The following is a 12,793-nucleotide window of genomic DNA, read 5'->3' as shown; positions in this document are numbered from 1 at the left end:
AGCTTTTCAGGCCCCAGTGGGGATGGCAGGGAGTCAGGTGTGGGCAGACACTATTTTAGCTATCCACAGGCGCCATGGCTTAGCTGGCTAAAGCACCTGCTTTGTAAACAGGAGATCATGGGTTCAACTCCTCGTGGTGCCTTGTTGAGTAACTGTTGGGGTACCTGGTATTGGCTACTGTGGGAGGACAAAACACAGAGCTAGATGGGCCTTTGGTTCAGTGCAGTGTGGCTGTTTAAATTATACTCACAAGGCACTGATAACAGAATTACTGAAACTTTGAGAGTTAAGAGCTGATAGGTCAGTGGCCCAGCCTGTCACAGATGACCCCCTCCCTCTGGGACAGGGGCAGGTCTGAGCTCTCACACCAAATGGCTCATTGTGGCTGCCAGAATCTGTGGGCAGCTCATTTAGTTTGCATGGAGGGTTGAGTCCTGCTTTGTGCACTGTGTGCAAGAATGAAAATCCTAGACTGCCCTTTGAAATAACGAAAACAGCAGGACGTGTTATTGTCCCTGCCCCAAAGCAGACAGACCAATGGAGAAATGCCATTGAGTCCAGGGTAATACTCCACTGCCGTTCTACCTTGTTTGCTTGCTAAACTCCCTCCCAACCTTGAGGGCTCCCAGAGCCCGGTATTGAGCTAGAGCCGAGATGTCTACACTGCAAATTTACCACCCCACGGCCCTAGCCTGGGAGCCTGCACTGGCACGGGACAGCCGTGGGTGTTTCATTGCAGTGTGGACATAGCCTAGCGTTTTGTCTACACTGCCATTAACACACCCAAGTCACTATTCTCAAACCCTGGGTCAGTTGATTCAGGCTTCTGGGGCTTGTGCTGCAGGGTTATAAAATTACAGTGTAGACACTTGGGCTTGAGCCCAGCCTCCAAGACCCCATGAGGGGTGAGGGTCTCCGAGCCTGGGCTCCAGTCTGAGCCCCAGGAGCCCAAATCAGATCATCCAGGCCAGCCGGGCCAGTGGGATTTTATCACAGTATAGATGCCCTCTCAGGGTATGTCTACACTGCAATGTAAGCCCAGGGTTAGCAGAAGTCATGTCAGCAGCCCCAACACATAAACATAAACAACGAGGGAAAGACCCACCCCCAAATAAGCTGGGCCGTGTCCTTCTGCCTACGGTTCATAAGTCCAGCAACCAAACGTCCTTTAACATGAGCCATCCCCACTCTGCACCCCACTCATAGCTGTTGTCCTTAGTCAGTGCAAGCCCAGAGGTGCCTCTGTACAGTTCACCCCCCATTCTAGGTGGAAAAGGGGGAAAATAAGAAGGCACCATACTCACTATGTTGTCTAGGGACTCACTCATCCCTCCACTGCCACTCTGTGTTAGGGTTGGTCTAACACCTAAATTTTAGTATTAGGACCCAGGACACAACCCCCTTGGCTTTGGAACCCCTGTCCCCTGCCTAGCAAGTGCTATTGAATTGAGGGTGAGTCCCTCCATCAGGGTCTGCCAAGCCCAGTTCTGCTGCCCTCAAGTCACACAACAAGGATAACAACCGTTTATTTTACTCCTGCCCCTGTAACATGGAGACTGGGAACCCAACACCAGCCACAAGTGATCATTTCGGCAAGCAACCCAACCTATTTCCAACATACTGTAAAATCCACATGCAGACTCATACACGAAACCTTGCAAGCAGCAAAGAATCCTGTGGCACCTTATAGACTAACAGACGTTTTGCAGCATGAGCTTTCGTGGGTGAATACCCACTTCTTCGGATGCAAGTAGTGGAAATTTCCAGGGGCAGGTTTATATATGCAAGCAAGAAGCAAGCTAGAGATAACGAGGTTAGTTCAATCAGGGAGGATGAGGCCCTGTTATAGCAGTTGAGTGAAAACCAAGAGAGGAGAAACTGGTTCTGTAATTGGCAAGCCATTCACAGTCTTTGTTTAATCCTGAGCTGATGGTGTCAAATTTGCAGATAAACTGGAGCTCAGCAGTTTCTCTTTGAAGTCTGGTCCTGAAGTTTTTTTGCTGCAGGACGGCCACCTTAAGATCTGCTATTGAGTGGCCAGGGAGGTTGAAGTGCTCTCCTACAGGTTTTTGTATATTGCCATTCCTAATGTCTGATTTGTGTCCATTTATCCTTTTCCTTAGAGACTGTCCAGTTTGGCATCCGAAGAAGTGGGTATTCACCCACGAAAGCTCCCCCGGCTCGGTCTGGTCCCGGCTGAGTGGCTCCGACACAGCCCAGCTCGGGACACGATCTCTTTTTATACACCCGCCCCGCCCCAGAGACTGTATGGGGGGATGGGAGCACCCATTGTGGGGATCCTGAACTGGTGGGAGGGAGGCACCATGTACCAGGGATCCCGAAACACAGAACAGGGACACCCACACACCAGGTGTCTTGCAGCAAGAGCTGCAGTCTTGATTTACAATCTGCAAGTGATGGGGAATTTACCACCTCCCTTGCGGAGCTTGTTCCACTAGATAATTAGCCTCACGGTTAAAAAATGGTCATTTCCAGGTGGGATTTTCTGACATCGACTGCAAGCCAATGGGGTCTTGTTCAACCTTTGTCTGGTGAATTAAAGAACCCTTTAAATCACATATTCCCCCCTCTGGGAATTTGTAAAACGTATTTAAACCAGTGATTAAATAACCTCTTAACCTCCAGTCAATGAAATCAATTGAGCTTCTTCAGTCTCTCGCTAGAGACATTTTCCTTGTTTTTAAAGGCAAAAATCCTGATCTTTCCAGTGGGAGCTGCTGCTTCAATGTTCAGTTTGGGGAGGGATGTGGCTGCGCTCAGAGATCTGCCCGCGGGTTACAATCTGCGATCCGAAGGGTTGATCGCAAACAGCGTTTAGATGGGACCGTTAGTGCCGCCCCCGTGTGGCCAAAGGTTAGAACTGATGAGCAGAGTTTACAGCTGGAGCCTGGGACGCGCCTGAACAAACTGGGCACAAAGCCTCTCGCGTGGGATCCTCGCTGTGCAGCAGGAGGCTGAGGGCAGGTCAAAACTCCTGTGCTGATCAGTAGTGGGGTCATGCCTGTGAATAGCTCCTGCAGCGTAGCCTGGGTGAGACACGATCTCTTTTTATACAGACACCCCCCCCCTGCAGAGCCTGGAGGGGGGGGGATGGGAGCACCCACACGCTGGGGATTCTGACTTGGGGGGAGGGACACCCCCCTGCCACACGGATCTTGAAAAGGGGAACAGAGACACCCACAGATCCCGGATGGGAGCAGGCAGGGGAAACCACACACTGGAGCTAGTTCATGGGGTGGGGGACAGAGACACCCACGGGAGATCCTGGATGGGGGCACCCACATGATGGGGATCTTGAACGGGGAGGAGGGAAGCACCATGTGCCAGAGGTTCTGAAGGGGGAACAGGGACACCCACACACCAGGTGTCTTGCAGCAAGAGCTGCGGTCTTGATTTACACACAGCAGTGATGGGGAATTAACCACGTCCCTTGCAGAGCTTGTTCCACTAGCTAATTAGCCAGACTGGGATAACAGGGGCTGCAGGTCAGGAGTGAGGGGCACCAGCAGCACAGTGACTGGGGAGCTCAGCAGGGAGCCCAGGGGGCTGCGGGTCGGTAGTGAGGGGCACCGCTAGATCTGGGGGAAGCCCAGGGGGCTGCGGGTCAGGAGTGAGGGGCACCAGCAGAGCTGTGAGTCTGGAGGTCAGGACTGGGATGGGAGGGCCTGTGGGTCGGGAGTGAGGGGCACCAGCAGAGCTGGGGGAAGCCCAGGGGGCTGTGGGTCGGGAGTGAGGGGCACCAGCAGAGCTGTGAATCTGGAGGTCAGGACTGGGATAGGATGATGGGCAGAGGGTGATTGGTGGAAGGGCCCATGTCTCTGGTCCTCGGCCAGGGAAGAACGATGGGGTTGGAGTCTTGTTCTTCACATTCACGGTGCGAGTACAGAAGGTGCTGGAGCTCCAACCAGGGAGGGCATTAGGAACCCATTATCATGCAGGGAAACATTCAACCGCTGAGCTATACTCACAACAAGGAGTGTCATGTATAGCCCAGAGCAGGACCCGTTTTTAACCTGGGGGTTAGTAAACTTTCTCTCTATACAAACACCACAGCTTACAAACTCCCCACCCCCGCTCTGTGTCACCAGAGCACAACAACAACTCTCCTTGGGGCACACACAGCTCCCCAGCTCCCTGCCCGTCAGTCTCTCCAGCGTTGCTCCAATCCCTTAAAGCAGGGTCTCAACCTCAATTTACCTTAGGGCCAGTGCCAGTCCTCCAGTCCTCCCAGTGGGCCAATAATGTCACTCATACCACCCAGAACCCACCCCCAAAAACTCCATCCCTCCACCTGCCTCAGGCTCTGGGAGGGAGTTGGGTGCAGAAGGGGTGAGAGGCTGGTCTCTGGGAGGGAGTTTGGGTGGGGGAGGGGTTCTGGGGTGCAGGCTCTGGGATGGAGTTTGCAGTGCTGTAACAAGGGCCAGGCGAGTGAGGCACTTGCCTCGGGCGCGCAAAGTGGCGGGGCGCAGCTCTGCCACAATCAGCAGCGCTTCGGCGGCAGCTCTACCACTGCCCCTTCTTCGGCTGCAATTCGTCAGTGGGTCCTTCTCTCCAAGAGGGACTCAGGGACCCGCTGCTGAATTGCAGCCGAAGGATGAATGAAGCAGCGGCGGCAATTGGGCGGCAGGTCCTTCCCTCCAACAGGGACTCAAGGACCTGCCGCCAAAGAGCCTGGAGCTGGCCCTTGCCTCGGGCACAAAAATTCCTCGTTATGGCTCTGGGAGTTTGAGTGCTGGGTGCAGGCTCTGGGCTGGGGCAGGGGGTGGGGGAACAGGAGGAGGGGTGGGGGTGCAGGCTCTGGGCGGGAGATTGGGGCAGGCGGGAGGGGGTGTGTGGAGGGAGAGGGCACAGGCTGTGGGAGGGAGTTGGGGGCAGGCGTGTGTGGAGGGGGGTGCAGGCTCTGGGAGGGAGTCAGGGGTGTGACGCTTACCTGGGGTTCCAAGGTGGGGTGGGCTGGGGGGCCTCCGTGTGCTGCTGCCCCCAGGCATCACCCCCGCAGCATCCCATTGGCTGCAGGGGCTCAGGGCAGGGGCAGCGCGTGGAGGCCCAGCCCCACCCTGCCCTGCCATGGGGAGGGGCCGGCAGCCACTGGAGCGAGCAGGCAGACGCTGTTCAACTCCACTGCACTGATGGGGCCCCTGGGGGGTGGCAGGCGGGGCCAAGGGACTGACCTGGTCCCAAAACTGCTGGAGCCCCACAGGCGAGACCTGGGAACCAGGACTGCCAGCCAGACAAATACCTTTAAGAGGAGGCGTCCCTCTCCCTGTCACAAACTGATCTTCCTCCTTCAGTTCAGTGACAGCCTGAATTGTTCCTTATCCCGGCAGAGCCAGAGGACTGAAAGCAGCAACATCAAACCGCTGTGTAGCTCGCAGGAATGGACACAAACACTCCCTGGTAGCTGAGGAGATGTTCAGCTTTGCCCTTGGTCAACTACAAGGCTAAAGGGAAAGGAGGTGACACCAGATATAAAGAGTGAAACACGACACATCATAGTTATGCCCATAGTGGCTGCAAAATCTTTTGATGTACTTCTTCTTATCAACTGTGTATTGTTTTCTCTGGAGCCTAGGCCTTGACCAAGAAATTTGTACCTTGATAAAATAATCGACTGCCCCTGGTGAAGGCAATGGACTTGACACCCACTGGGGTGTCCCTACACAGGTACAAGTACTAACAACAGTGGCTGCCTTTTAGCCATAGATTTTAATCAGGGCAATAAATTGAAACAAACCCCTGTTAAATCATTTCTCAGCCCGAGTCCTTCACCCACATTCCCTAGAGCACTGGGCCACCATGTGGACGTTTCATTTCTGACCTCAGTTTCACACAGAGACAAAATTTCCTTTGCACAGATCCATGAACAGCAAAACCTCTCTGTGTCTCTGGTCTGAGCCAGGGCATTCGATTCCAGTGAACCCTTCTCTCCTGCAATGCGATGGTCAGACAGAGGGGTCGTGGCACCTGCATCCATGCCAGGGAGATATTGGCTCGGCTCTTTCTTTCTGTTGCTGTTGTTAGTCCAGGAAACATCAAAGGGTGGAATGCAATGCTGAGTTCATGCACCAGCCCCCTGCAAAAATTTCAGTGCCCCAGAGAAATCCTGCCGCCTGCTATTGGAACGATGTGCCAGAGATTTGACTAGGAAAGAGATTGTCTGAATTGTCAATGTGGGGACTGAACAACAATCTACAGCAATGTCATTCACACAAACACACTCTAATCATGCTCCAGCCGGAAGGGAAATGGGCAGGAATTCTCGCTGTTCAGCCGAGAACACACTTACACTGATGCGCAGCCGTGAGTGTGCTGGGGAAGCTGGTCTGAGCAATTTGAAGTGACAATTCAGCGAGAACAGAATTATCATGCAATGAAAGGGCTGCACATCAAGTAGCTGTGGCTGAGTGGTTAAGGCACTGGGCTAGAAATCCATTGGGGTCACCCCGTACAGATTCAAATCCTGCCAACTATGCAAGCACTGCACTGTTGTTGTTATTATAGTCTTAGTGCCTGAGCAGCCACAGTGCAAACTGGAGCCAGATCTACTTTCACTTAAAACGCTGCTATAGCACTCTGGAATAGACAGTGACTGGAGGGGTTTTCCCATCCCTGTAATAGCGGCATTGATAGAACAGTTCTTCCTCTTATTTAGCACTATCTAACCAGGGCTTAGGTCACCTTAACTCTAGGGGTGGGGGGTCACACCCTGAGAGACGTCGCTCTGCCAGTGAAGTGCCCAACGTACACCAGCCCTTAGATCCCTCTTGGTATTTCAATGCAGGCACTGACCTGTGAGAGGAAAACATCAGCTCACAAACACAGAGACTGAATTCCCCACATTTAATCTCACTGCACTTTCCAGAAAGTCACAAAATTCAATTCATTCTTGCTAGGACAGAGAAAAAATAAGTGACACCAAGTTTTTGGCTTGGTTAAATAAAATTAAGTGTTTAATCAATATAGTAAAAATCTTTACTGATTCCTCTAACTAACAGCACAGCGTGAAATAGGAACAGAGACAAATCTTGTCAGTGAAGACTAATTTCACAAATGATCTTCCCATTATTAATTTCCACGCTGCCCCCAGTGGATGTCTGGGCATCTCCAGTGTCATTGCTCTGCATTCACCTTCCCCTAGAATTGTTCTCGGACATTTGCGTTCCTCTGCAGCATGGGGCTCGGGTCACTTGCTGGAGGATTCCCTGCACCTTGAGGTCTTTAAGACACAATTTGAGGACTTCAATAACTCAGACATAGGTTAGGGGTTTGTTACAGGAGTGGGTGGGTGAGATTCTGTGGCCTGCATTGTGCAGGAGGTCAGACTAGATGATCATAATGGTCCCTTCTGACCTTAAGTCTATGAATCTATGAATCTAGTCCCGAATTTGGAAAATTGTGCACTTCAGAATGTGAATAGTGACCCGTCTCCTTCCTGCACCTGCTCTACATTGCTCCACAGCAGCTTCTCCCCCTGCAGAGTCACCCCAGCACGGCAGTGCAGCCGCCCAGGGTTCAGCAGAGGCCCCTGGCAAGTACAGTGGGTGCAGCCAACAGCATGGTGTGCCTGGCAGTGAGGCAGCTGTAAAAAAGCAACCCCCGCCCCGCCACCAGAAGTACAGAGACTGAATTCCCCAAATTTAACAACATGACCCGCTGTAGAAACCCACACGTGTCAGTTGTATTGTCACAGGGAGATGCAAAAATCAAGTGACACCAATTTTTAAGTTGAGTAAATAAAGTTGAGGAGATAGTTATTAACCTCACAAAAATATACTAAAGATCCCTCAACATAACACCTGAAGGTGAAATATGAACAGAGACAAACCTTGTCAGGAAAGGCTCATTTCTCAAACAATCCTCAAAATGTTACTAATTCCCACCCCTCCTCCACAGGAGCTCTGTGCAGTGTAACTGTTCTGCAGGGAGCTTCCCATTAAATGCTGTTGTGGGACATTTCCAGGCCTGGAAATGTACCAACGACAGAATTTGAAAAGCAAACCTGGCTCCTCGCACCAGGCGGGATTTGAGTGTTTTGTCCCTGTCACTTAGTCTTTGTCAATAGTACAGATGCCAGGGGCAGGACTCCAGGCTCTGCTTGAGGGATCCTGGCACAGTGGCTGGGGGAGAGAAAGGATTGTAGATTCTCACCTGCGCTCTGGAGAGGAGGTAATAATTGAAGGGGACATTTTTTACTCTTCCCCTCCTCAGTGTCCTTGGGCTGGAATTCTACATTCCACAGGGCCAAATGAGGGGGTGATGCCACTTGGTTAATCATCTTCAAGGATCTACAACCTATCCTGAAGGATAATCCCTCACTCTCACAGATCTTGGGAGGCAGGCCAGTCCTTGCTTATAGACAGCCCCACAACCTGAAGCAAATACTTACCAGCAACCGCACAACAAAAACACTAACCCAGGAACCTATACTTGCAACAAAGCCTGTTGCTAACTCTGTCCACATATCTATTCAGGGGACACCATCATAGGACCTAATCACATCAGCCACAGTATCAGAGGCTCGTTCACCTGCACATCTACCAATGTGATATATGCCATCATGTGCCAGCAATGTCCGTCTGCCATGTACATTGGCCAAACCAGACAGTCTCTACGTAAAATAATAAATGGACACAAATCACATATCAAGAATTATAACATTCAAAAACCAGTTGAAGAACACTTCAGTCTCCCTGGTCACTCGATGATAGACCTAAAAGTTGCAATATTACAACAAATAACCTTCAAAACCAGACTCCAAAGAGAGACTACTGAATTGGAATTAATTTGCAAACTGGACACCATTAAATTAGGCTTGAATAAAGACTGGGAGTGGATGGGTCATTACACAAAGTAAAACTATTTCCCCATGTTTATTTGTCCCCCTACTGTTACTCACACCTTCTTGTCAATTGTTGGAAATGGGCCATCCTGATTATCACTACAAAAGGTTTTTCCTCGTGCTGATAATAACTCACCTTAACTGTTCACTCTCGTTATAGTGTGTATGGCAACACCCATTTTTTCATGTTCTCTGTGTATATATCTATATATCTTCCTGCTGCATTTTCCACTGCATGCATCTGATGACGTTAGTTTTAGCCCAGGAAAGCTTATGCTCAAATAAATGTGTTAGTCTCTAAGGCACCACAAGTACTCCTTGTTCTTTTTGCAGATAAATTAATGGAGGTTAAGTCCATGAATGGCTATTAGTCAGGATGGGTAAGGAATGGTGTCCCTAGCCTCTGTTTGTCAGAGGGTGGAGATGGATGGCAGGAGAGAGATCACTTGATCATTACCTGTTAGGTTCAGTCCCTCTGGGGCACCTGGCATTGGCCACTGTTGGCAGATAGGATGTGGGGTTGGATGGACCTTTGGTCTGACCCAATATGGCTGTTGTTAGGGAGGAAGAGGACAGAGTTTCTGTAGTGTAGTGGTTATCACATTTGCCTAACATGCAAAAGGTCCCTGGTTCGAAACCAGGCAGAAACATGTGGTCTTAATTTTCCCAGCTCCTCGTGGCCTGTCCCTGCTGTTGCAGGAGCAGCAGTGATTTCTATGCTCAAAAGGTCTGTTATACTTCCCCTGCTCCCACTTTTGTCTCCTCTCCCTCTCTGAATGCCTGTGAAGTGGCTTTCCCCCTCCCCCGCCCTCCTGGAATGCTCGTGGGATGAATGGGCTGGTTGAAGAGCAGAAGAGCTCCCAGGTAGACAAGGTGTCTGGGACTCTGATTAGGCAGCGATCACCCAGAGCATGGACACTGCCCAAGGTGGAGTGTGACCAACCAGATGCAGCCAAGTCATCTCTAGTCGCAGGCCATGAGGTGCAGGTCCTTAAAAGGGGAAGGGCCCTGTGCTCAGGAGAGCACTCACAAGCTTGTACCTCCAGTGAATGCCCTTCACCCAGACCGCCTGGCCAGTGGTTCTCTGCGTTGTATTTCATTGTGCCTCAGGAAGACTTACCTTCATTGCACCGTCCATAGCTGCGCTGTGGGACACTTACCTTGCAGAATCCAGACATCTCCAGTGCCGTGTGCGTCCTGGGAGTGTGAGTGTGACACCCCGCCCCCGATTCTTTTGAGCTTAGCTAACAATATAATAAACGTGCTGCTTTCTGCCAAACTCTGGTGGGTCATTAGTGCTCCCTACGCTGACTAGCTGGCCCAATTTTGGGTAACACCTGCCATAACCCCAACCCCTGCATGACAGAGGGTGGTGAAATGAGCTGAGAAAAAGCCTTGGCATCAGCAGGGGAAAGCTAGAGGATCTGGGCCAGGCACCTTTTGAAGCCTTGTGGCTTGGTCTCCTCTGCCCTTGGAGATTGGCCTATGGTGGCCGGCTCTTCTGCGTGACTTGCCAAAGGAGGGAGTGAGGCAGGAATGGGGCAAAAGAGGAAAGTCGAGCTGAGGAAGGCAGGGCAGAAGCTAAGCGCCTCAGTGCGGCTAAGTGGGGTTAGTAGAGCGTCACCAGTCGTTCTGCAAAGCCTGGGGAGGTGCGGTTGGCTGCTGGGAGGTAGAATCCTGTGCCTGCCTCTTGGCTTCCCAGGGATGGCTACTTGCAGCCCAGGAGAAGAAGGATGGTTCTGGCTGAAAGGAAGACAAGCAAAGCTATGGGAGGAAGTTTGGGTGCACAGTGCGGGCTCTGCGCTGGGGGAGGGGCTTGGGGTAGAGGAGGGGTGGCGCTTACCCCGAGCACTGCAGCTCCCAAAGTGACCTGTACACACAACCCTCCGACAGCAGCTCCTAGGTGGGCGAGGCCAGAGGGTCTCCATGCGCCGCTGCCTGCAGGCGCTGCCCCCAGAGCTCCCATTGGCTGCAGTTCCTGGCCAATGGGTGCTGCGGAGTTGGTACTTGGGGCAGGGGCAGTGCATGGAGACACCCCCCCCCCCCGCCCCAGGGGATGCTGGGACATGCCGGCCATTTCTGGGAGCGGCACGGAGGGACGGAGGCAGCGTGGGCAGGGAGCCACCTTAGTGCTGCTGGCACATCTCTGCACACCCATTGGGGGGAGGGGAGCAGAGGGCCTCTATGTGCTGCCTGGGGTAGGGGCAGAGCACAGAGCTGCCTCCCCTCCCGGGTCTATTACAGGAGTGGGTGGGTGGGGTCTTTTGGCCTGCAAGGTGCAGCAGGTCGGACTAGATGATCACATTGGTCCCGTCTGACCTTAAGGGCTCTGAGTCTAAAAGGGAGAGGGAAGTAAAGGAAAAAAAATAAAAAATAAACCAAACATTGTAATACCAGGATGACTCCACCTGCTCATTGTATAGTCCCGCCCCTTTTTTCCTCCACTGGGTGTTGAATGACCTGCAGCACGTTGATTCTCTTGTTCCATTGCTAAACTGATACAATGTGACTGAAATTAAACCAATTCCCAGCAGAGAAAACATCACATTGCTGCATTCGCTGGGAATTGAAGCCAGGTCAACTGCTTGGAAGGCAGCTACGCTCACCACTGTACCACCAATGCATCTGGCAAAAACACCACTTATGCTTGCCCAATGAGGCTAGAGCAGAATTGAGGCGTTTTACTGCCTGTTAAAATGTACTGGAGTCTCATCACTAAAAAAAAAACCTACCTCTGTCTTCACCTGGGTTTGAACCATCAGCCTCTCAATTAGGTCACCAAAGTGGTTAATCACAGACACAGGTAACTACCCTACTTCCCAAGCTTGTCTATGAAGCACCTACAGGGGCACACCTGGCTAGTGAGGGAGGTGCACGGCTGGGGTTATGAGTTCAGGCCTCACCTAAAGCATCAGTTTTCATTAGCCATGGAGCTTCCCCCACTCACTTTGTCTAATCCACATGGAAAGTGCCATACAAGGGTGAGGAGAGTAAATGCTAAACTCTGAAATGCGGAGGTGGCCCATAGATTGGGATAAGGGGTTTGAAGAGAAAAAGCTCTAAGGATATAAAACCAGACAGTCTCCAGGGGCAGGTACGGTACAACGCCTCAACAGGGAGCCATTGGGGGGAGGGGGTTTCACTTCCTCTGTTCAATGTCCTGAGCGGTATTTTAAGATGAAGATAACACCATGGCTAACAGGTGACTGGCATGTCCTGGGTTAAAGGAAGGAAGGGACTTGGGTTAATAGTGGGAAGATTTGTGTTACCGTCACTGTCTGACCCCCCTTCAGTGCAGAGGTTTGTACGATGCTGGGTGGAACGCACAGACTCCTGGAGAGCAGGGGCAGCTGTTTCCATGGCAGAGAGCCTGGCACTTCGGAGACTTTCTACACTTGCTGTTTTGAAGCAATTCAATAAAATAATGGTGGAGCTGCAATGTCCAGTCCAAAATTTCAGGCCCCCCCCCCCCGGTGCAAAAACGCTATTTGAGGATCTAAAAAGGAGGCTTCCGGCGCTAGGACACCTGACCAGAGAGCTCGGGGGGGGGGGGGTGTAAGAGCTGCTGACGCTGAGGGTCCTGGGCTAAATCCACTTGCAGGTGGAAGTGTTTTGATTTACTTGATGGATAATGAGCACCAGCTACCAGGGGAGAAGCCCTGCCAACCTGCTGCCACTCCAACTGCTGCCCTGGGGGGGGGGGGCGGGGGGAGCCCCAGGGGGCCTGCTGCTGCTCTGGCCACCCCAGGAGCGCTGCCAGGGGCCACCGAGCTGCGGCTGCTCCTGCCGCCCACGGAACCACAGGAGGGAGATGATTTTTTGACAGTGACGGACGCCTCGTCCTAAAGGCCTTTGTCTGCCCCCTTCTAGTGACTGTTTGGTACAGGAATGCAGCCCTCACTCCTGAGCCTCTCCTGGGGAAATAATGTTTCT

At 52.0% G+C, this 12,793-nt stretch overlaps 2 non-coding genes across 2 annotated transcripts; one reads left to right on the top strand and one right to left on the bottom strand.

Moving 5' to 3' along the window:
* Positions 1 to 9,437: 9,437 nt before the first annotated feature.
* TRNAV-AAC lies at positions 9,438 to 9,510 on the top strand. The gene has a single exon. It is a non-coding gene; the product is annotated as a tRNA-Val (tRNA).
* A 1,901-nt stretch (positions 9,511 to 11,411) lies between these two features.
* Positions 11,412 to 11,483, bottom strand: TRNAG-UCC. The gene has a single exon. It is a non-coding gene; the product is annotated as a tRNA-Gly (tRNA).
* Between the last annotated feature and the right edge of the window lie 1,310 nt (positions 11,484 to 12,793).

The sequence above is a fragment of the Mauremys mutica genome, chromosome 22, assembly GCF_020497125.1.
Source record: "Mauremys mutica isolate MM-2020 ecotype Southern chromosome 22, ASM2049712v1, whole genome shotgun sequence".
In the NCBI taxonomy this organism is placed as follows: domain Eukaryota; kingdom Metazoa; phylum Chordata; order Testudines; family Geoemydidae; genus Mauremys; species Mauremys mutica.
Note: the sequence above shows the minus strand (reverse complement) of the source record. Positions and strands in the feature narration are given on the sequence as shown.